Source organism: Epinephelus fuscoguttatus, linkage group LG1 (genome assembly GCF_011397635.1).
Source record: "Epinephelus fuscoguttatus linkage group LG1, E.fuscoguttatus.final_Chr_v1".
NCBI lineage: Eukaryota > Metazoa > Chordata > Actinopteri > Perciformes > Serranidae > Epinephelus > Epinephelus fuscoguttatus.
Window position 1 is genome coordinate 27,534,518 of NC_064752.1, and position 22,526 is coordinate 27,557,043.

The 22,526-nt window shown below is 39.5% G+C and overlaps 1 protein-coding gene across 1 annotated transcript in view; it reads right to left on the reverse strand.

The window, feature by feature from the left end:
- The window catches only part of tex264a (testis expressed 264, ER-phagy receptor a), an 88,764-nt gene that overhangs the window by 33,190 nt on the left and 33,048 nt on the right, over positions 1-22,526 (reverse strand). The window lies entirely within an intron of this gene.

A 22,526-nucleotide genomic window follows, 5' to 3' on the forward strand; every position in this document is an offset into this window, starting at 1 on the left:
TGCAATGATAAACTCAAACACTGGTTTAAACCAAATTGTCACGATGAAGGCACGTTTTACAGTAAAAACAATTTAAACAAAAGCCATATTTACTCTATTGCCTATTCTTTAACATCTATTATGGTGAAACAATATTAAGTGAACCCCAGAGAACAGAGACTCCAACAAAGAGCACCAGCTTTACAGTATTTTGTTTGTTTCAATCCTTTCCTCCACTCATTCTGCCTCAGTGAGTGCGTTTACAGGGACATGAAAAACCTGTTTATGATCAGGTTTTTGGAGTATCCATGTAAACACCATATCCTGTTTTCAGAAACGTGGATAAGCCCTTATCTCGTTCATGAGGTACCTGAATATGCTACCACTCATGCTATGAAAGAAAATGGAATACTGTTGCATGAATACACCTTATCCTGGTTACTGAGAGCTGCAGACTAGGGGTGTGCCACATCATCTCGTTCACAATAACACCAGTATAAATTTTATTATGATATGAAACAGTGATATCGTGATACTCGCAATCTTTAAACTTGATGACATGTGACGTTATACTGTCACCCACGGCAACAACAAGCATGGCTGAAAGTGAAATTATTAGTGACTCCGCGGTGGCTCCAAAAACTGGCGCAGATTCGCTAGTGTGGAATAAACGGATGAATGAATAAAACATTTTTTTTTTTTTTACTAATTTGTTATATCGTCAAGAATATCGTTATCGCAAAAATACCCTCAAATATTGTAATATTATTTTAGGGCCATATCGCCCACCCCTACTGCCAACTACCTGTGCAAGCGTGCCTTCAGCCAAGTGACGTAACAGAAATACACACAGTGATGGCAGCGACAGCATCTCGTGCCCTATCTAAACTGCTCTGGCCTCCCTACTGTTGCTGCTTCCTCTGCAAGCCACTTTGCAACCCGCCTCCACCCCAGCTCCTCCTTTTCATGTTGTCTGACTTCTCAGTGTCATATTTGTTTGTCGTTAATGCTGCTCTGTTCTGTTCCTTGGGGGTCTTTGCTGCTGCTCTCCCTGCCTTAGGCTTTCCATGTAGGCGCATGGAAGGGCAGGGAGGTGTACCTGTCTCCGCCTTATGGCTTTCCACGCAGGCACGTGGAAGGGCGGAGAGGTGTTCTCTCTCCGCCCTATGCTTTCCACGTTGGCACATGGAAGAGGCTTTCTGTGTAGGCCCAAGAAATGGCAGAGGGGGCCCAGAACAGAGCAACACCGCCAAATATATTATTGCAAATATATTACTGCAAATATATTACTGCAAATTACTGCAGATGTGGATGCATACAGATCAGTCAGCTGTTGTTGCAGAGAGGAAATTAGCAGTCATAAACTGTCGAGTGGTAGTAAATGTACAATGTAGTGTTTAATATTTCCTCTATGTCGCTCTCAAATCCCATTGTCAGTTTGTTTTATTAAATGTCACAGTGCCTGCCTGCACAAATAGACAGGTTTACTAATATTTTTCATGGATTGGGGGAATATGAATAACCATGTTTCTCTGTGCTCATGTGAACGCCATATCCTGAATATGAACAAACTGGGATAAGCCTCATAAACTGGGTATTCATATCCATGTGTCAACTCAATCAAAGACAAGCTGTGGGAGAGGCACAGTCACTTCTTCAGTCAAGTTTCAGAGGCAAAGTTAGTTTAACTCCTCGTGAGAATATTTCGGTTCTTTTGTGATCAATTTTTTTTGTTGCTGTTGTTTTAATGTCTAAATGATGAAGAAAATTTGCCTTTTGATGCTACTGCTTTAGTTATTCAGTTGTCCAGAATAACACTTGCATGGATATTGGCAATCAGACAGGCCATCTGGAGGAGTGGGAGTTTTCCTGGTGGGGCGGTCGAGCAGTGAGCTTGTGATGAGTTTAGCAACACCGATATAAAAACAGGAAGAAAAAATGTCTCATGTCGTTTGATCTTTCATTAGGCTGACCGGCTGGCTTCGTACAGATGTGAGTCTGGCAGTGTCTGAATTCACATCTCTTGAGTCTGTCTTTCTTCCTCTGCCAGCCTCACTTTAGTACATTCTGCCTTCCAAAACATCCAGCTGACAATGATAAACATTTTGTGTCAGCTGCATGTTGGAATTACAAGGTGATACAGTGCGAACAAGGGGATATTAGTAACATACAGCCATAATTACAGAGTTGGTCATAAAGCAAGTTCTTGTGCAAACTAGAAGAGAAGTTAGTTTCTGTTTATGTCATGTATCATGTACATAAACAGTATGGTGTATGAAGTCACTATATTAAAAAGTAGAATCAAGGTGGTACAGTTGTTTGCTCAAGGACTTTACATGTTCAGAACTATTATCCCAAACTCTTATGATGACAACAGAGTTAGTTATTTATCATCTGAATTTTAACAATTCAAACTTTCTAGATGAACTACACTAAATTTTTTACCTCAACAGCAGCTGACACACCGTCTCACCTCAAGATCTTTTTTAAAACCTGTTCTGGAGCTTTTGAAAATATCATATCATCTTTAAGATTGGAGTAGAATTTATTTTGAACATAAAAAAACACAAAAAATATATAAATAAGAACCATAGACTATAAAAATAACATAATAATATTAAGAACACAAAGCAAAACACCCAGCAAACATATACACCAAAGCAAATTATTTCATGTCCAAAAAGGAGTAGGAAGAAGAGGATACTATACAAATCTTTTTTTATATACTATTGATAAACTTAATATTAAACATAACTATTTTTAAGTATTCACCAGACACACCTCAATCATATCAATACCATCAAACGAAAATACCTCCTTCATCAGCAGATACCGTTTGCTAGGTGGTAATGTAACTGTAGAAATTTAAACGTCCATATGGGCTTTTAAGTTGAGTAAAGCTCAGAATCTGGGCATGATGTCAGAGAGAGCAGACCCCTCATCATGCTGATGGAGATCATATAATGAGACTGAATGCTCCAGAGAGTAAAACCTCCGCTGCAGCTACTGAGGGCAGTATAAGAAGTCGGTATCAGTCAAAAATAGTAATTAATAATTTAATTTGATCTGTGCCCTGGGTACCTCAACGGGGGTCCGTGACCCCTGTGGAGTCCTCAGATTTACTACAGGGGGGCCGCCAAATTACTCTTTGGTAATTCAAGTTTACTTAATTAACTCAATTCAATCCATCATATTATTAACAAAGATAAATTGGCCTATGAGTAAAAAACAAAAACAAACATACAAAAAGTAATTTTTAATTTTATTTTATTTTAATAGTTTAGTATTGTACAGCACTTTAGGCAGCCCTACAAATTATTACAGGCCCACTTTTATATGCAACTCAATTTTATACAATATTCGAAGCAGTCTGTACCGACAGGTCCTTGGCCTATGAAAAGATTAACACTCCTTGATGTATGCTATCTACTGAGTAACTTTATCTATTAACATTTCATTTGTTTATTTGACATGGACGATGCCCACTGATTGAGCAAGAAAAAAAAATTATTATATGTCAATATTTCAATCCATCTGTGGCCGGGAACTTACCATATCCTTGAAACGTTTTATTTTAAATTTCATTTAAAATATAAAAGCGTGAATATGATAAAGAAACTCCTACTCTCCTGTAATCCCTGTGCCTTGTTCATACTTTTCAAACTCTTTTCTCTAAAGAGGACGTCACCTTCCTCCAGAGGACAGTTAGGTCTGACCCCTCTGCCGTCCTAAAGCTCATTCCATTCAATTTGGCCACACCTCACTGAGTCTAAATTACGATCCAAATAGCAAAGAAAATCCTCATCACAAAAGCCTTGTATTAGAGGAATAAAAAAAAAAAAAAACTCCATTAGCATGTCTGGTTCATGACTTTCCATCACTATTTCTGTCTGTCCGTCCAAAGTGTCTCTCCAGCTACTGTCATTCCACCTCTGATACTCATTATGGGATGTCCCTAGAGCTAAAACTTAAACTTTCAATACCATTCCACTGTCTATCCCTTTTGAAATTCACTAAGCTTTTTTTTTTCTTTATAAAAACCTACTGGCTTTTATGACACTAAAGCTACACATTAAAGATATTGCTTTGTACTCTGATGCTTTTTTCTTACAGTTCCTCAACAGTTTTATTGATTTAGTTAAAAAGAGGAAACTCTCCACAATGTTGTGCTCACACTGTACTGTATATTGATGATGCTGCACTACTTTAAAATGTAACAATAGTCAGCATTTTCTGATGTATAGAGGAAGTTTGCAAACTTACAGCCACCCAGGAGAGCTGAACCCAGACACAGGGACACTGATGATGAGATGAGTGCTTGTCCATTAAGTGCTGAGCTGCTGCATTTGATATGACTGACATTTTCATCCCTCGCCTTCCATTTTCCCATTCCCAACTTGTCAACAAATTACTAATTGGACTATAGATCCCTAAGGAAACCAGACAGGTCTATGTCAGGAGCAAAGTTGCTTCCAGTCAAGCTCAAACACCTTCAGCCCTGGAAGGGGTTGGTCAGGTCAACACTAGAGGTACTGCCGGACCACATGAATCACATGCATTATTTAGTCTTCAAGATTTTGGATGCTCCAAACCAGAGAAAATCAATAAACCGCCTTCACCTGACAAAATCTATTGAGCCATAAAGTGCATGCATGCTTCGTCTATTAGATGTAGTGTCAAATAAAATATCCTGAAACATTAGTCAGAAGCACATCAGAAAGCGAGACGGGGCTTCAGATAACCCTGCAGTTTGTCAGGTACAGTTTTTTTTTTTTTTTTTTTTACCATTTTCTACTGGGGCTGACAGGAACACAGATGATGGAAATGTCAACACTGCTTCTTTCAGTGAAGCACATGGCACTAACATCAGCCTGACAGTCTTCCTTAAAAGAGACTGCTGCACAGAAATGTGAGGAAAACCGAGGAGCTCAGCAGCCCACGACACAATGTGGCGTGAATGACAGCAGCTCGGAAGCACACGTTCACAAAATGCAAAAGTAGGATGTGTGCATGACAAGACGGCTCACTGCTAAAGTCTGTTTGACTGCAGATGTCATAAGTTGTGGTGTGTGTTACCAGCAGAACATCTCAATACTTTTAATGAGGAGGCCGTCATTACAGCGGTACAGTATCCTGTTTCTAGGAGAAGGGAAACTTTAAGATAAGAGAATAATTGTTTGGAGGAACTCTTATTGCACAGATAGTGCCATATTTCAGAATGGTACATTTTATCAGAGAGGTACAAAGATCCATCATGCCTCTATCCTCTGAAACACATCTTAAGATACAAGATTTTCCACACTATTCTCACCCTGGCTGTCTCGCTGGGCTGAGACAGGTGGGTACTCCAACCTGTCAACTGTCTGCCAACTTCCAGTTATGTGGTTTAGTCGGTTGCGTTTTACCTCTGCTCTGGGCATCTGACTTAACTAAGCTTGTTGCCAGGGCAACCGCCTCTGCTAAAGATCCCCTCTCTGTTTTCCATGGAGACCGGATACTTTGATAATCTGAGGGATTGCAGAAGACGTGGGGGGAGTGTGGAGTGGCTGCCAAATGTCTTTTTGAAGCACAGGAGTTCTCTCGAAATAGCAAAATGAGAAAAGGAGGAATGCCACCACCAATGCTACTGCGTGCTATTGAGGCGTCTACGTCACAATCCGTGATCACATCGTCATGTTTTAATGATTTGAGAGGGGCCTGCAATGTTTTATTGTTAAAAACTGAACACAAAAATTGATCTTGTAACACTGAATGTGTCCAACCTCCATACCAATTGTCTCTATAAATTTGGCTGATTAACAGTGAAAATAAAATGTGGGCAAGAGGTACGACTTATCACCAATCTTATTTTGAGGTTGTTTTTTTTAAAGCAAACTTTTCCCTGCAGGTACAAAGCGCAGTGTTTGTGTGCCAGGATCAACATTTGATGCCAAGTTTTGTGGGCAATCGTTTGTCGATTTGCACAGGCTCAGATGAACTGCTCTCTGAATTCGTTGCAGCCACATCGAGAGACACTGAAGCTGCAAAACTAAAAACTGTAGTTATACATTTGACAGAGGAAACAGAGCTAAACTTTTAGCTTCTGAAATAATCAATGAAGTTCCAATGCCTCTCGTTTAAAAGTGCACAGCATCTCTCTCTAAATAGGGAGTAGGACAGCAGCTCTGAAACTCTGCTCTGCTCTCTGCTATGTTCACATTTAAGTTAATTTAATTAATATTTTCCTCATTATGCTTGCGTAACAAGTAGCATGTAAGCGTTGCGTTGTGAACCCACCTATGTAAGTGCATCTTACTAGCAGAATAAAACTGCGCTATTGACTTTAAACCAGGTTTTTGTTGATCAGCAGAGCAATCGCCTCCTGCTGCCTCAAAATAGCAATGCGCAAAAAAATGTGTCTGACTACACTTCGTTTTAAGACCTACATGGCCATGGGCGCACAGATAGACGCAATTACATTTGCTGCATAAACAATGTGGGTGCTAGCAGTCAAAATGACAACTGCAACAGTTTGAAATTAGCACTGACAGTTCTGCTGCATTGTGCGCTGCTTTACGCCAGGTGTAAGACAGGGCCCTATGTCTAATTGCTCCTTACCAAAAAAAAAAATGTTTTTTGAAAATGGAAATACATTTAGTTCTTGATTATCTACTAAAACCTATTTACAAGAATATGATTCATTTGGCTAATGGTTTTATCCTCAGTATCTCCCTCAAAAAAAGGTTTGCCCCTAAGTCAACTTCATCATGTTAATAGGATTTGTGACAGAGATGAAAATTATGTTAAATATGCCAGTGAGATGATGAAACAGTTTAGAGATGATTCACAAGCCTCGCTGCCTAAAATGAAATAAATTAAGATCAAAAACGCAGAAAACCCTACACAAAAAAGAAATTCCAGTAAATTCTCCGGCTCACCAACAGACTGGACCGAGTGTTATTAAATCAAATCTAACTCCCAAAGTCTTCCAGAACAGATGGTAATCATATTCTTATGGAAATCCAGAATAAAGTAGAAAAACTATATTGATAATGCATCATCTTGACATTGGGAGCACCATTATACCACTGAATTACCACTGAGACACCTGAAGTAGGAGTAGATGCTACATCACAAAGAGACATTATATATGTGACATCTGAAACTTCAGCGTAAGATGTAAGCAAACCTGCTCATTTAAGCCCCCACATCATTTCTCCTCATCTGCTAAAGTAAACAGAAACATATAGTCCAGTTGCCCATGGGTAAAGAAAAAGAAAATGAGCATATATGCAAATGAATCAGGGAGGAAAAAAAAGAAAATGTAAATTTCTTCCCTGCTCTTCACATAAAACAGAGGAACAATTTATCTTCATTTTCAGCGGAATATGAAAAAGTTCCCCAGACATGAGAATATGGAGAACAATAAGCTGCCAACGAGTCTCAGGGGACGGTGGATCCATATGAAAGTATTCCTCATATAGCTGAGGCTGCGCTGGTGACAGGAGGGAGATGAATGAAGGTACAGAAGATTGTTCTGTTCTCAACAGTGATGCCGTTATGTTACGTTATTAATGTACACAGGTAGCATCCTCGATTGCAGATCATCGCCTGATTAAAACTGTCAGATGAAGTGACGAGTGATATAACACGCGTGTACACACACACACACACACACACACACACACACACAAAATTACAACATGAAGAATATATCTGAAACAAATTCGACTTCCCACTCAATGTGTAAAGGTTCCAAGAAAACTCTATTTATAGTAAATTCTCTCCAATTAGCAGACATGTGCAAAAGCAAAGCAACCCGCCCACACACTCGCACACACACACTGTATAAATTCAAGCCATTTCTATGTCTGACATGATCAGTTGACCAGTTTCTGCCTTATAAAGCACTGATATATGTGAACAACAGTCCCACATTTTACAACATATAGTGTAAATAATGAAGTATATGTGTGTTGACCATCTTTCATCAGCATGACAACACAAACACTGGCTTCATTACACATCTAATTGAACTGGTATTCAGGTCTATTTCACTTCATATACTAAAAAATAAAAGCATAAATGTGAACATATCTTACAAAAGAGCGCAACGTTTTTTAATTTTAGTCCTCTATTTGTGAAAAAATGTATTGTGAAATTCAGCTGAGCCTAATATAAGGCTTCATCAGTCTAGGTTAGCAAAGTCAAGCGCATATCTTTAAAATGTAATCTCAGACTTACCTCCATACAAGAAAAAAAGCATGTTAATGCAAGGTGTAAATACAAGGAGAACGCATATTCATCTGAATGCTGTTAGATTTCAAAAAGGTGTAAATGCAACATGTAGAGTGTAACAATATTTTTAAGAAACAATCTACTCAGCAAGTTCAAAGATCCTTAAACGCCGTTATTTAGCCCCTCTCCAGTGGCTCCCTGTGGCTTTGACAAAAAATATTTTTTTATCGCTGTTGTACGTCTAAAGAAATTCTTATATTCTCCAGTTGTAAAAAAGTGTGGCCTATGTACCGAATTCAAAAAAAGGAAGTTTTAAAATTTCATCAACTAAAATGTGCATCATCACATCTACGGCCTGGCATGTTTTCCTCTAAATTTTGCCAAACCTCAGTCTAGTCTTGAGTCTCCCTGGCTAGGCTAGCAATGGATTCAAAATCCATAAAAGTGAAAGTCTCAGAGAAAAATACAGAATTTAATAGTGCATAGATGGATTCGTTTGCTTTCACCGCCAACACTGCAAAGTGAAAGTACCAAAAAATGCAGAGGATCCATCTTGTGGTAAACATATTTTTGAATGCTCATTTATACCTATTTTTAATATCGCTAGTCTAATTAAGGCTTAATTTGCAGTGTTACTATAAGGCTCAAATATGTTTTGCAGCCCCAGGCGGATTTCTTTAAATTATTTTTGGTCAAAAACGGCTCCTTTGATAGTGATGGTTGCTGACCCTGTGCTAGCTTAAACAAAAGTCCAGCAAAAGATACAAGTAGTAGCAGCAGGGAGCAAGTCATTACTCAACACTGTGATTTCTAAATGAATGACGCATGTCTATGGCATTGCTTTACTTGACTTGGGACTGGGGCTGGGCAGTATATCGATATCTTGACATGAAACTCAAAATCTTCTTTGATTGTGGATATGAAAGGTTTTGTCTTCTCCTGGTTTAAAAGGCTGTTTTTCAGTGAAGTGATGTAATTTTCTGAGTTCACCAGACTGTTCATAGCTGCTACATTATTTGCCCACTTTGTCATTACATCCACACTGCTGAGGATTATTTATCAAAAATCTTTTTGTGTAAATATTTTGTGAAAGCACCCATAGTCAACGCCACAAACCGTTGCAATATTGATATTTAGGTATCTGGTGAAAAATATTGAGATACTGGATTTTCTCCATATCACCCAGTCCTACTCGGGACACGTCATGTTTGTTGACAGTTTGTCTGCCTAAATAATTACAGTCACCATGTGGGCAGATTAGAGGAAACATACCAGTAAATGCGACAGCCTGTGGATCAGATGTTACTGTCCAGATATTGTTTCCAAATGCAGATCACATGATTACACCAGGTATAAATAAGCCTGAAGTGATTCAATTTTACACACAACAAGGACTAGAGGCTACGATTTGTCCCACCTCTCTTTCATGGGGAAGGAATATCATCAGGACTAAACAAACAAAGCAAACAAACTCCGGACTTTCATCCAGGAGACCACTGTTTGTTTCCTGTGTGAGACCAATAGTCAGTCAAGTTATTTTAATAACAATGCAGTGTGCTAGTATGTCTAGCATACTATGCTAGTGACGCATGTTACTGTACATGACATTACATTACTGTAATATGAAACATACTTATTTTAAACTAAGCCACAATATTTTTCTCTAAACCTAACCCCCTACTTTTGCTGCCTAAACCTAAGGAAATAAACCTAAGACCAACGTTTTTTTTCCCATATTCTAAGTTAAGTTTGAAAAGATACTGCATGTATTTGATGAACAGAAACTGTTCATTTCTTGTGAAAACTGAAATTTATTTTGAAAAGACTGACTGCATGTAGCACGCTTAAATTTATATCCCGTCCCTGTGCGTCCAAAAATGATGCAGGAGGGGTGCCTGTTACATTTTAATGTTTAGGACCACTGTCCAAGCATCTGTTTTTGAGGAGTTGGGAGTGAGAATGTGTGGATTATTTACTAAGTTGATCCGTGCCCCACATTCCTGAGCTTATCTGTATGTTATCCACTTCATCTCAGATCTGCCATCATTGTCATCATCACCTGATCTGCAGCACAGCTCACTGGTGTCCTGCTGCAAAGTGTGTCTGCTCCTTCAGGCTGAAAACTCAGTAGGTGAGCTACATGCCATAAGCCACACATATAAGAAGCCATAAATACACACACAGGAGACCAGAGGAGGAGGATGTCTAGCGGTCTACATGGCAAAACGCGCTCTTCACTCTCCTGCTCATGCGGTACTCTTAATTGCGCTCGGGTGCATCCTCCATCACCTCCTGCCATCCTGCTCAGCAAACCGCTCAGTGCCATGAAGACTGTTATGGTATTTCACACTCTGCCCTGCTCTGCCTCATTCCTCTGAGCGACGGCTTCCTGAATGGCATTAATAAATTGAGTCGCCCCGTTAGCTGTCTTCACTTCAGTACACAGAGGAACAAGCACTCAGTCTGCATTTGTGAGGGACCTCGGGTCAGAAGGGTAGGTTTGTCGGAGGCATTCTGTCAGCTGTAAAATGCCTACTGTGCAGCGCAAAGCCTATGCAGTGCATTTAATTTGTCATTATAGCGCTGCGGATATAGTTCAAAGAGGCATGTCAGTCAGGCACTGGTCTCTATTTATCTAGTTGTAGGCAGGGCATAATCTGGGTTGTACTACAACTGAACAATGAACAGTAAGAGCAGATACAGAGCGAATCCTCCATAGTTTTCCTTTCAGAAGTTCCCTCACTTCCTCTCACAGCATCCGTTCGATCATCCATGTTCCTAAAAGGCTACTGCTGGCAGACAACTTTAAAGAGCTTCCATTTGTATTCATCACCATCCCACATACAGCACATGTAGCCTGTGTGTGTACGTGTGTGTGTGTGTGTGTGTGTGTGTGGGCAAGCTCATCTTACTTTATAGGTGGTGGACCAAATGTGGAAACATCAATTTTAATCATTTGTCTCTCGGGGGGCTCACAGGGCTGTTTGGCTCAGCCTGACACTTTGACATCCTTTCTGTGTAACATTAACCTTTCCTCCTGTTCCTAATTTTCCCAGCCCCTGCGGACAAACAAGAAAATTAGAGTGGGCATGGGAGGGGAGGAAGGCGAGCCGATAAAGGACACATACAGTGGTTGCAGTGGCGGCAGAAGATCTATGAGAAAAAGTGAAGGGCAGAGGGAGTGGAGAGGGACGTGCCTTAGACTGCTGATCCATAACCTGTGGCATGTTGAATGTTAAAATACCACATCTGCCCCTCAGATGAGAAGCCCTCCCTTCTCCCACTCTCTTCCCCCAGCTAAATGATTTAACGTCAGTGCCCAGGCCAAGTGCTACTTAAAGGAACATACAAGTGTTTATCTTCTTTTTTGCACACATCTTTACATATTAATTGGAAGTTTTCCCGGGGCTTATTCCTGTTTCATGGCTTTCTTGGTGTATTTTGAGCCATCATATTCGTCATGTTAGCTGCTAACCCAAGGAAATCTTAGCTGTATGAGCAATATTCAATAAAGAAACACCTCGCATCCCATTAATTTTGTGCCGCCAGAGAACATAAGCTGACACCGATTATGAGTGACACCATATTGCATATAGGAAAACAGACTGTTACACAGCAGAATTTCAATGTTAAGCCTTCATTTTTCAGGTCAAGATTTTTTGTACAAAGCAAGTATTGTGCCAAATGTTTTTCAGTCAGTGTTCAACATCACAATTTTATTTCTCATGTATTTGAGATGTTTCATAATACTTTTTAGATACAGCATAAAACACAATTTTATTTAGCTGCACAAATTATTCATAACAGTTATAGTATGTGTTAGCGTTATTAGAGGTCTGAAAATCATCTTCACCACTAGAGCTGCAATGACTGATTAATTACTGTTACATTAATTTTATAATCGGTTTGAGTCATCTCCAAGAAAAAAAAAATAAAAAAAAAATAAAAAAAATAAAAATTCTCTAATTACAATTTCTCAGATGTGAATAGCTTGTGATTTAATGAGTCCTCTATGACAGCAAACTGAATATCTTTGGGTTGCGGACAAATTAAGACATCTGATGACATCATCTTCGGCTTTGGGAAACACAGATCAACATTTTCTGACATTTTATAGACCAAACAACTAATCGATAAATCGAGAAAAAATTAGAAGATTTACTGTAAGTAAAAACAACCGTAATTTGCAGCCCCGTTCAGTGATTTCAGGCAGGATAAGGAAAACTCATTTACTACTGTACAAAATAATGTAATGTGGAAGGGGGCAAAAATCAAAAATCATAAATACACATACCAAACACAAGAAAACTGCTTATGTCAGAGGGGTAACAAGGGTAAAGGTAAGTGCAACAGGCATAAACATATTATACGAAGACACCCCATTGACTGTGTCAGCCCCTTGCACTGTTACATCAGCGGCATCACCATATTGGAGAGTGCAAGACTTGACTTTAAACAAATGCAAGTTAACAGGGAAGCTGTGTTTTTTCTGAGTAACAATCATGATACTGTTTATATTTCTCAAAAGATTGCAATGAGTCATTTCTGTGTCCTTGGATTTATATCTACGTGTAGTAGAGACAAAAATTCTGTTTCCAGTTAAGCAGAATCTTGATATCTATGTGATCACAACATGAGAGTGTGTGGCTTACATGAACTGAATTACTTATATAGTAGAAAATAATTCAGTCATAAAGAATAAGAAAAACTCACATCTGTCAAGCATGGATTTGGCTTATTTTCCTTAGTTATATACCTGTGGAGACGTCCCTAAATAAGATAATTTAATGTGGACGTCATGTAACGTTAGACAACTATTCAACCAGTTAGCTAACGCTGTGTGTTTATCATCAACTCCTTCATTATCACAGAATATAGTTAATTTCCCTATTGTTCATTTTAGAAATGCCATTGTAAGAAAACATATTCTCTGTCTGGATTATCAATGGCTATCGGATCACAGATATTTGCTTTTGGCTGTCAGTGATCAGCGATAGCTAACATAGCTAGCGTGCTAACGAAGCTAGTAATCCAGTATCTTTGATGTTAGCGAGCCTCATTTTCCCCCTCATGGGTGCAGATTGGATCTAAATGCACATTATATAACATAAACAATTAACAGGTTTTCTTGCAGTTGCCTTTCTAAAATAAACACTGGTGAAAGTTACTATATTTTTTTTTATAAACAAAGAGTTAATAAGCAGACAGTGTTAGCTAGCTAGCAAGTTCTTTTTCCCTTCTGCACATAGATCATAAACTCTGGAATATAAAAACGACTCATTGCAATCAGTTGAGAAATCAAAGCACTACAGTGCTTTTTATCCAGAAAAACTGCAGCTGTCCTGTGCACTTGCATTTGTTGACAGGCAAGTCGTGCACTCTCCAATATGGCGGCACAGACATACGGTCTGGCAGCCAATGACGCATGTATGGTTCTATACCTATAGTAACCAGTGATGACTGAGGAATGCTTAAGGCTCTCTCTTCTGATGTTTTTTATGCAAAAAAATTAATCTGTAAAGTACTTAGTAACTGAAGCTGTCAGATAAATGTAGTTAAGTAAAAAGTACATGAATATTTTCCTCTAAAATGTATTGGAGTGGAAGTATAAAGTGGCAGGAAATACTCAAGTGTACCTCAAATTTGTACTTAAGTACAGTAATTCAAAAAAATTATTTAATTTCTCTCCTTCTATGGCCTCAAAAACTCGTTTGAGTCATTTCTTAGAGTATCAACAAAAAACTGATATAACAAAACAAAACAAATTGGTAATTACTTATCATCCAATATATGTGTCACTCAAAATCCCGCCAGCCTACGTTTCTCTGGTTGTAAAAAAATTCTGCCTGATTGCCTGAAATAATTATGGGTAAACAAACCTTTGGGGTCATTTAATTCAGCTTTACTGAAAACAATGGAGGGTGGAAAGACTCTAGTGCATAGATACATCACACGCTGTCTACACCGATGAGCTGAAGGTTTGGATTAACACGACTGCTTGCACCAAGTGAAGGTACTATTTTCCACATCTTGTTGTATAAACTGAACAAAAGCTGTCAGCTTTGGTTTTAAAAGCAAAAGCACTGTGCAAATGAATATACAGGTTGCATAGCCACCTGTAGTTGCAAAATATGTTATTAGGGCTGTTAAGTCCGAGGGGTGTCTGGCTTCACAGTCAGCCCAGACTGGAAAATGTCCAGCTACATCATGCTACTGCTATGCCCCACATTATTATAATAGCAGAGATGAGGGAGGCATGTGGTTGACAGTGTGCGCCTCTAATAAACACAGTGGGTGTGAATATAACCAACCTCTTTGAATAAAAAAATGAAAGGTAACAAAAGTATCACGCTGTTTGATTGAACTGCTAAAACCCTTGTGGCCGAGGCCCGCTCCCCAGCTGGATGATACTGCTGACCGCGACAAGCCTGGGCTTTGATAGCTGAGCTGCAGCGGTGAAAGGTGAAGGATGAAGCGCAGCTTTCATTGTCCTCTCGGAACAAAGGCCCTCTTTGCGAGTTGTGATACAGTCTGACACATTAAAATGGTGCTCAGCATCACACATGGTGCACAGAAGCCATCAGATATCTAAAATCTAAAAATCTAAAAGCACACTTTTATGCTTTTGTGATTACAAACTTGCTCTTGATGTCAGGGCTGGGCGATTAATCCAATTTCATTTTATTTCATATTGTTATTTTGGCTTCCAACGATTATGAAAAGAAGATGATCCAGATAAAATGATATTATGCCACATTCTGTTTTGCAATGATGCTTTCATTTTGTCTTGTGTTATAAATCCAGGGCACCTCTTTCTTTTAAAGCAGTGCGCTCAGTATTGCCACCATTGCCACTTTCTGAGTAGATTTAGTGACTTTTCAGACCCTCTTAGTGAATGTATTTCTAAAAAGCTATTCTGCGAAAAGCTCTTTTTACATTTATTTATTTTTCAGTTGAATTACATTTAAAGTTCAAGGAAATCCACTGTTAAAAAGAAAAGTTTTTTCAAAAATATTTTGCAATAAATGCAAGATGTTTCCAAAGTCAATGGGTAATCGTGTTAAATAATCGTGATCTTAATATTGACCAAAATAATCGTGATCATGACTTTTCCCATAATCAAGCAGCCGTACTGGATTGTCCATATTTACATGTACTACACAGCCCGTCGCCATCTTCTTCAGTCAAGCTGGCGGAGTTGAACAGAACCATAGATCCTTCTATAAACAGACCATTGTGACATTGCAAACATTTCCTACTGTATGCCATTTACTGCATACATAGAAATGCATAAACCATGATGGCAGCTGCTGCTCTGTCTGAATGGGAGATCTACAGGCAGTGCAGGTATGAGAGCTGTCAGTGTGATGCCACTGTTGGGACCGGGTCTCAGGCATGCTAATGTAGCATTTGGGTTCAGAAGTGAATGTGACAGGAGTTAATGGGAGTGGACAAGGAACAGACAGGACCCTTATTATCAGTGTGATAACCAGCTCTCCCTTTCTCTCACCCATTTCATACAAGGTCAACCAAAGATTCCTCAATACACATACGACCATCTTACTCTATGATCTAATTAGCCTCTGATGCAGAAGCAATCAGTGGGAAAAAGAAGAGATGTAAGCACTATATGGACATAAAAATAGAGAAACGTTTAAAAAGTTACACTTGGATTTACACATTTTAAAAGGTACCCTGTGGTGTTTTTGCAGAGAAATATTTTAATAAGCAGTTTCCTGTGACGGCCGCAAACACAGATGCGACATCACTGACGTGGTGGGGGAAGTATCAACAGTTAGTGGTGCTGATGCATTCGGGGTATCCAGGCATTTTCATGGACAAAGAATTTCCAAACTTTTGCATGACTTTTCAAGGACCCAAAATAAAATTTCCATGAACTTTTAACATGAGCAAAACTATGTATTACACTTTACTCAGGGCGCCGTGTAGCTCACCTGGTAGAGCGGGCACCCCATGTACAAAGGCCATGTCCTTGCCGCAGTGGCTGTGGGCTCATGGACTGAATGTCATCCCCTCTCTCTTCCTCCTTTCACTCTACCACTAGCCTATCAAATAAAGGCCAAAAAAGCCCCCAGCAATAATCATAAAAAATGCATTACACTCTACTCCAGGTGTTATTGATATTATAATAATAGGTAGTCCACAAACACGGAGCAGTAAAGGTCCCAAAGTGGGTATGTGACAGCTGACAGTTCAGTCGGCCCACTGGTTCATTTGTTTAAAAACAACAACAACAAAAAACAACCCTTCTTACCTTTGAACTATCACGTTCTACTTTATGAGGAGTTAAAATGAAATTCAAAATGTGCACTGGCATGAGAGACAACTGAACGCCCAAGGCTGCCCATGTCAATGGCTCTGCCTTAAAAAATGCGGTACATTTTAGTGGGGCATAGGTACAGAAACATATTAAATCACACTGTAACAACATTATTTATCTTGCCCCACTTGATGGGCATTATTCAAACATTTCAGATTCTGTGACAATTTCATTATACACAACAAATTCCATGTCTTCTCCAAAACTTCCCAAGATTTTACTACTCTCATGACTTTTCCAGGTCTTCCATGACCGTGGGAACCCTGTGCAGTGTAAAAGAAAAGCAATCAACAAAAAAAAAGAGAAGAGGAAAACTGCAAACTGATGGAAACAACGTCAGTTTCAAACGCCTCTCATGACTGAGACTGAGTGCAAATGAATGAAATCTTTCTCACTAACTTAACTGGAGTAAAGCTGTCTCATGTTTTCTAAGAACATATGGACCAGTGAGCCACAGGGTGCGAATGGATGGTCCCTGGGCCTATGAGTTCCTGCAACTTCTATTGATCACATTGCTGTGTGCGATCTCCAGCCGTCTAAATTTCCTCCGTTTCTCCATTCCCACTCAGCCTATTGGCACATTAATCCCAATCTGCAATAGCTGCCGTAACGCAGATTGCATTAGCTGCTGAGTGATCATATTAGGCGACAGCACGCTTACCCGCCTCCGCAATCAGTGGCACTTTCCGATGGAGACAACTACACGCTTACAATCAATTTGCTACCCTAATCTAATCGAGCTGCTCACATGCGTCTCTGTGCCCCATTTTGTTTCTTGCACACTTGGTGACATGGAAAACATGAGCTCTACACAGCTAAACAATGACACACACACACATACATACATTTGCAGGCATACACACGCCCACTTGCAGTGACACGAATGCATGCACATGCATAAACCCTTTTTCCAACATTCCACACGTGTCCACATGGACATGCTTCACTACATCCACAAATAAGCAAATTTGCCTCCCGCCTCTCCCAGGAGCTTGCTGCCTTCTTGTTGGTTAAGATGTAGAGCAGCGAGCGGAGTGAAGGCAGAAGATGATGCTGACATCATCTCTTAATCAACACCATTCATCTCCCAAGCATGCCTTTAGCAGCTTCACAAACAGGTGAGAAGCGTGAAGAGCTTCACAGCGGGGATGGCGGTGAGCACAGCACTATTCTGCTCACTGTTGGATGAATAACAAGTTCAGTGAATATAGACGAGCTACAACCCCAACCCTCTTTCTTTCTTTCACAAAAATTTAACAGTGAATTATTTCATTAATGTCATAAAATAAATATGAATTGACAGAACATCAGTGTAACCAAAATGTTGGTAAATGAATGCTTAAGTCTTGTTGTTTACTTTTGTTAACCAATTTCTGTTTTCATACACACACAAAAGTTGTTGTTTTTCCTACTGCAATTAAAAAGACTGAGTTCAGTGTAGTTAACAAGTAAACAATGTCATCTTGCAGCAGCACCTCTGAGAAAAATGAAGATGGGAGGATGCATAAATGAGCTGCTGAATATGCACAAGAGTCCCTTTTAGTAATTGCAGTGAGTTTGTGCTACATGTGGTATTTTTACATTTGAATTTTACCCAGATATTAATATTACCAAATGTTTTTTAGTACTCAAAATGAACATGGATAAATGTACTTTTCTTTTGTATGTGTTGGAAATAATGAGCCCTATGACCACTGTAGACAAAATCTAAATGACTTCAGTCTTTGATCATTAATCAGAGTAAATATTCAACCACATGGATCTACAACATTCATCCCACAGGGAGAGAGTAAACAGAATCAATATTTGCACCCATGAAGCATTTCTCCAGGCTCCACAGTACAAACCACTGATGTCTCATCTCTTTTAATGAGGGATGGCTCACCAGGCATCTGTTACACATAGATTGTTCCCACTGCAGCTTCAGGCTGCTGCTAGTTAGAATGTGACATACAGTCAGTGTGCAGTCCATGGAAAGATGCAGGAAGGGGCTGAAAACATTAAACAGTACGTTCACATGCACATGGAGTGTGTACACATGTAGTAGTTGTACAAGAAAAAGTTTTGACACAGCACTATTTTACCACCATTTGTCCTGATTTTCACCCGTGATCTCAGACAAGGCAAAACACAAGTTACAATTCATTTATACCAAGTACTAATGATTTAAACAAGCTGGTGCTCCTGCTTTGAAAAATACTGGATAGCACAAGTATGGAAACACATTAACTGTCAACACTGGTATACAAATTGTGATGTTGGAATGTTGAGCCAGCTGAGTTTTAGCTGCAGCACCAATGGTGTTTGAATGGCAGGAAGCACATTAAGTGTGGCAACACTAATTCATATACTGGCTGCTGATGGGTAATTTTCGCCTGCAAGTTCAGCTGCAAACAGGCTTTCCATGCAGGCAAACATGGAAATGAGGCAAATGTGATCAACATCAGCCTGTCTTCGCGTAGTTATAGAAGATGAAATTAGTTTCAGCAAATAGCTTCTCTAGTAGCTGCTGAAATCCAAAGTAAGACATGACCCAGCTGGCTGTGACCTTTCTGTGTAGAGTGTGTATGTTTCCAGTTTTTTTTTTTTTTTTTTTAAAGTACAAAGACATGAACGTTAGGTGAACTGGAAACTCTGGGTGCAAACCACACTTTGGCGTTTAGTGCCAAAGCAGTCCCTTGTGCATAATATTTTCTCATTTATCCCTATTTGCCTGCACTCGTGTTGTCATTCACACAGCATGGTTACAGCAGGAGACCCATATATTTTCTCCTCTGCTCCGTTCATTTGCAGCTATGAGCTAATGTTGATGTGTAAAGCTACTATTGGTTCTAACTCAATGAGTTAAAGAAGACAAGTCTGAAATTAAAGGGTACATTTTGTATTTTTCGACGTGGACCCCATTTTCCCATGTTTTTCTGTCTAAGTGACTAATGGGAACAACCATTTTTGAAATTGGTCCAGAAATTGCAGCAGCCAGCAGCGATTAAACAGGCTACAATGTAATCACTTAGGCCATTTGCTTCTGCAGCTTCAATTTACACCCACTAAAAGTGCTTGTTTTTGCTACTGACAGGCTCAGATTATTATTATAAGTGTCAGACAACATTATGGAAAGTATCCTTAGTGGTGGAGACCTTTTTGTTAAAGAGTAAGATCTTTTTTGTTGAGGATGACCAGTCCCAAAATCGCCATCGCCAAATCCACCAGATTTGAAAAACACAGTCATTTTAACATGTATAGACCCAGCGTATTTTCACATCTAGCTGAGTGAATTAAGAGTTTATTTCAAACAAACCAGAGTTGCCGATTGTAGGAATACTGGAAAGACAAACCAAGATGTTTTCGGTGAGTTTGATTTTGTCTCTCTGCTGACTTTGAATAAAACGTGTTTTACGATTATAAAATTACTGTTAATTTAAATGGAGTCTGGTGGCTTTGGGGTTAGCAATTTCGTGGCTGTTTCTGGAAAAAAAGCATCTTACTCTTGGACAAAAGGTCTATCTCTGTGAGGATCCCTCCCCTAAGTTGTCAGACACTTATAATAACAATCTGAGCCTGTCAGTGGCAAAACCAGGCACTTCAAGTTGACATAAATTGACATTGCCCTATTGTTCTAAATGGTTAGCATGTCTCTCTCAGTACTGGACCAATTTCATAAAATGTTCCCATTATTCACTTAGACACAAAAGCATAGGAAAATAGGGTCCAGGTTGAAAAATATTGAAGTTACCCTTTAATTAGAGAATGAAAACATTATTTTTGTTGAGAAATGTAGCAGGTCACAGGTGATTTCATCTCCCAAAAAGTTTATTACCTAGATACTATTTGAATACTAGCTTTTATATGAGAATTTATGGTAAGCACAACACCAGTAATCCAGTGTGTGCCTGTGACATGTTTGGTGAGACCGTAATGAGGGCACATCTGCCCTCGGGTCAGTAAAAATTTAGCTACAGTTGAAATGAATTTTCAGGTGTTTACAGAGAGCTCTTATTACATGAGAATGTCTCTGCCTGTTCCACGGTAATTAAATAAATAGAAGTAAATTCCACCCTTTGGAAATTAACTACTCACAGGGAGGGAAGCATACAAGTACATAAGAACACAGACAAACAAACAAAGTCATACACCAACAAACACACACGCAGTGAGTATATGCGAGTCCGAAGTAAACACCTGCTTAATTAAAAGGTATTGGACAAACTGCCCTCTGAAGCATACAGACTGTTAAAGAGGGCCCACTACGGAGTTCATTAAAGGCTTAAAATTACCACTGCACATTGGATTGCCTCCCCCAGAATCATCATTGAAGAATCAATATGACTTAGATAGATAGATGTACTTTCAGGACTGGTATTGCTGCAGCAGGGCTACAGTTTTAGAAAACAATCTGCCGGAGATGGGACCAGCAATCCAAAACAAATCAGGTCACAAAGTTCAACAAACACCATTATAAGTCAAGACGAAAATCTCTACAGATCCGTCCCCTGGAGTCAAAATAGCCACAAAGTGTCCACTTTTATGATTAATCTAGAAATATATGTTGTTCAGGCTTTTTTTGCAAGCTGTGATACATCTGTTCAGAGACTGCCACTGGCAACACTGGACACAAACTTTACTTCATGAAAAAGGTTTGGAGTGACATTTCTATTTTGTTTTATTTTCTAATCTATCACTTTATATTCTTTTTGATCGTTGTCTTGAGGACTTCTATTAATCCCATTAAAGGCGTGATGACATTTCCTTTCTCATGTAAGCTACAAGAATGGACCACAGGTTCAAAAGTAACAAGGATTGGTGAAGCCGCCTGGGACAGAGACAGGACGACACAGTGGCAGAAAAGGCATTTGACAATTACTTCCATGTGAGACAACACAACATGTATTGCAAGACCATCCGCTCTTTGAAGCTCTGATTCCTCCTAAGATGCCAGAGCAGCAAGTGGGCAGTGATGCTGGCACAGAGGAAGTGGCCACAGCATAACACTGATGAGGACAGAAGAGATGAAAGCTCAAGTTTGATCATTAGAGAATCTTTTAACTGAATGTACTACGTCACTACAATAAAGGAATCCGCGTCACACCGCTCAATACTGGATTCAGATGTGATAAAATGTCTTTCGCCCTGGACAACATGAGACATTTTCACACTTTCGCTGTCTCATTGTCCACAGTGTGAGTGCTGTCTGTCTTACACCTCTATTATTATTCCTGCTCTGTTTATTAGAGCTGGAGGTTCAGCTTCAGAAGGCATGGTACAGCTGTTTTTGCTTCTCTTTCTTTACCAACAACGGAGTAGAACATACAGGTTATTGATTTTTCAGCTGCAACAACATACCATCATACAACGGTCTGTATATCTTACAAAAAGGTATGCACATATAACATGTTACGGCCAGCTGCATATATATATATATTGACAGCGCCACTGACGCACATGTGAGTTGTCTATGGTGATAAAGTGTGTGTCGGCTTCGTCGAGTGTACCAAGTGCAGCACGATGCTGGTATATGACAGCAAAAAGATGAGGACCTCAACACTTAAGAGGCACAGGACGAAGGCTTGCCATGGAAAGGAAGACGAGAGTCAGCCTTCAATGTCCACGTTCGTATCCTTAAAAAAGATGTCGGTTTTCAACTGGGCTCGGGCTCATAATTACAGTTAAAGGGCCAGGCCGGGCACGAACAGAACATGCACGGGCTCAGGTGGGGTCGGGCTGGATTTTTTGGGCCCGATCTAAGCTCTACTTGGGTGACGATCAGTAACATGGCCTCTGCAGGTTGGCTGATCAGGGGCTGATTTATTTCATGTCCAAGTTGTCCGAGATGACTTTGAAGGACAATGTTGACAACAAGCCTCGTTCCTCCTCGTCCAAACTTTATAGAACTCAATGAAATTGTGTGTAAGAGTAGTGAGCTTATACAATCTGTGTCAGTGTTAGTATGCTGGTAGCTTTGGCTTAAGCGCTAACTTTTCCTTATTCACTT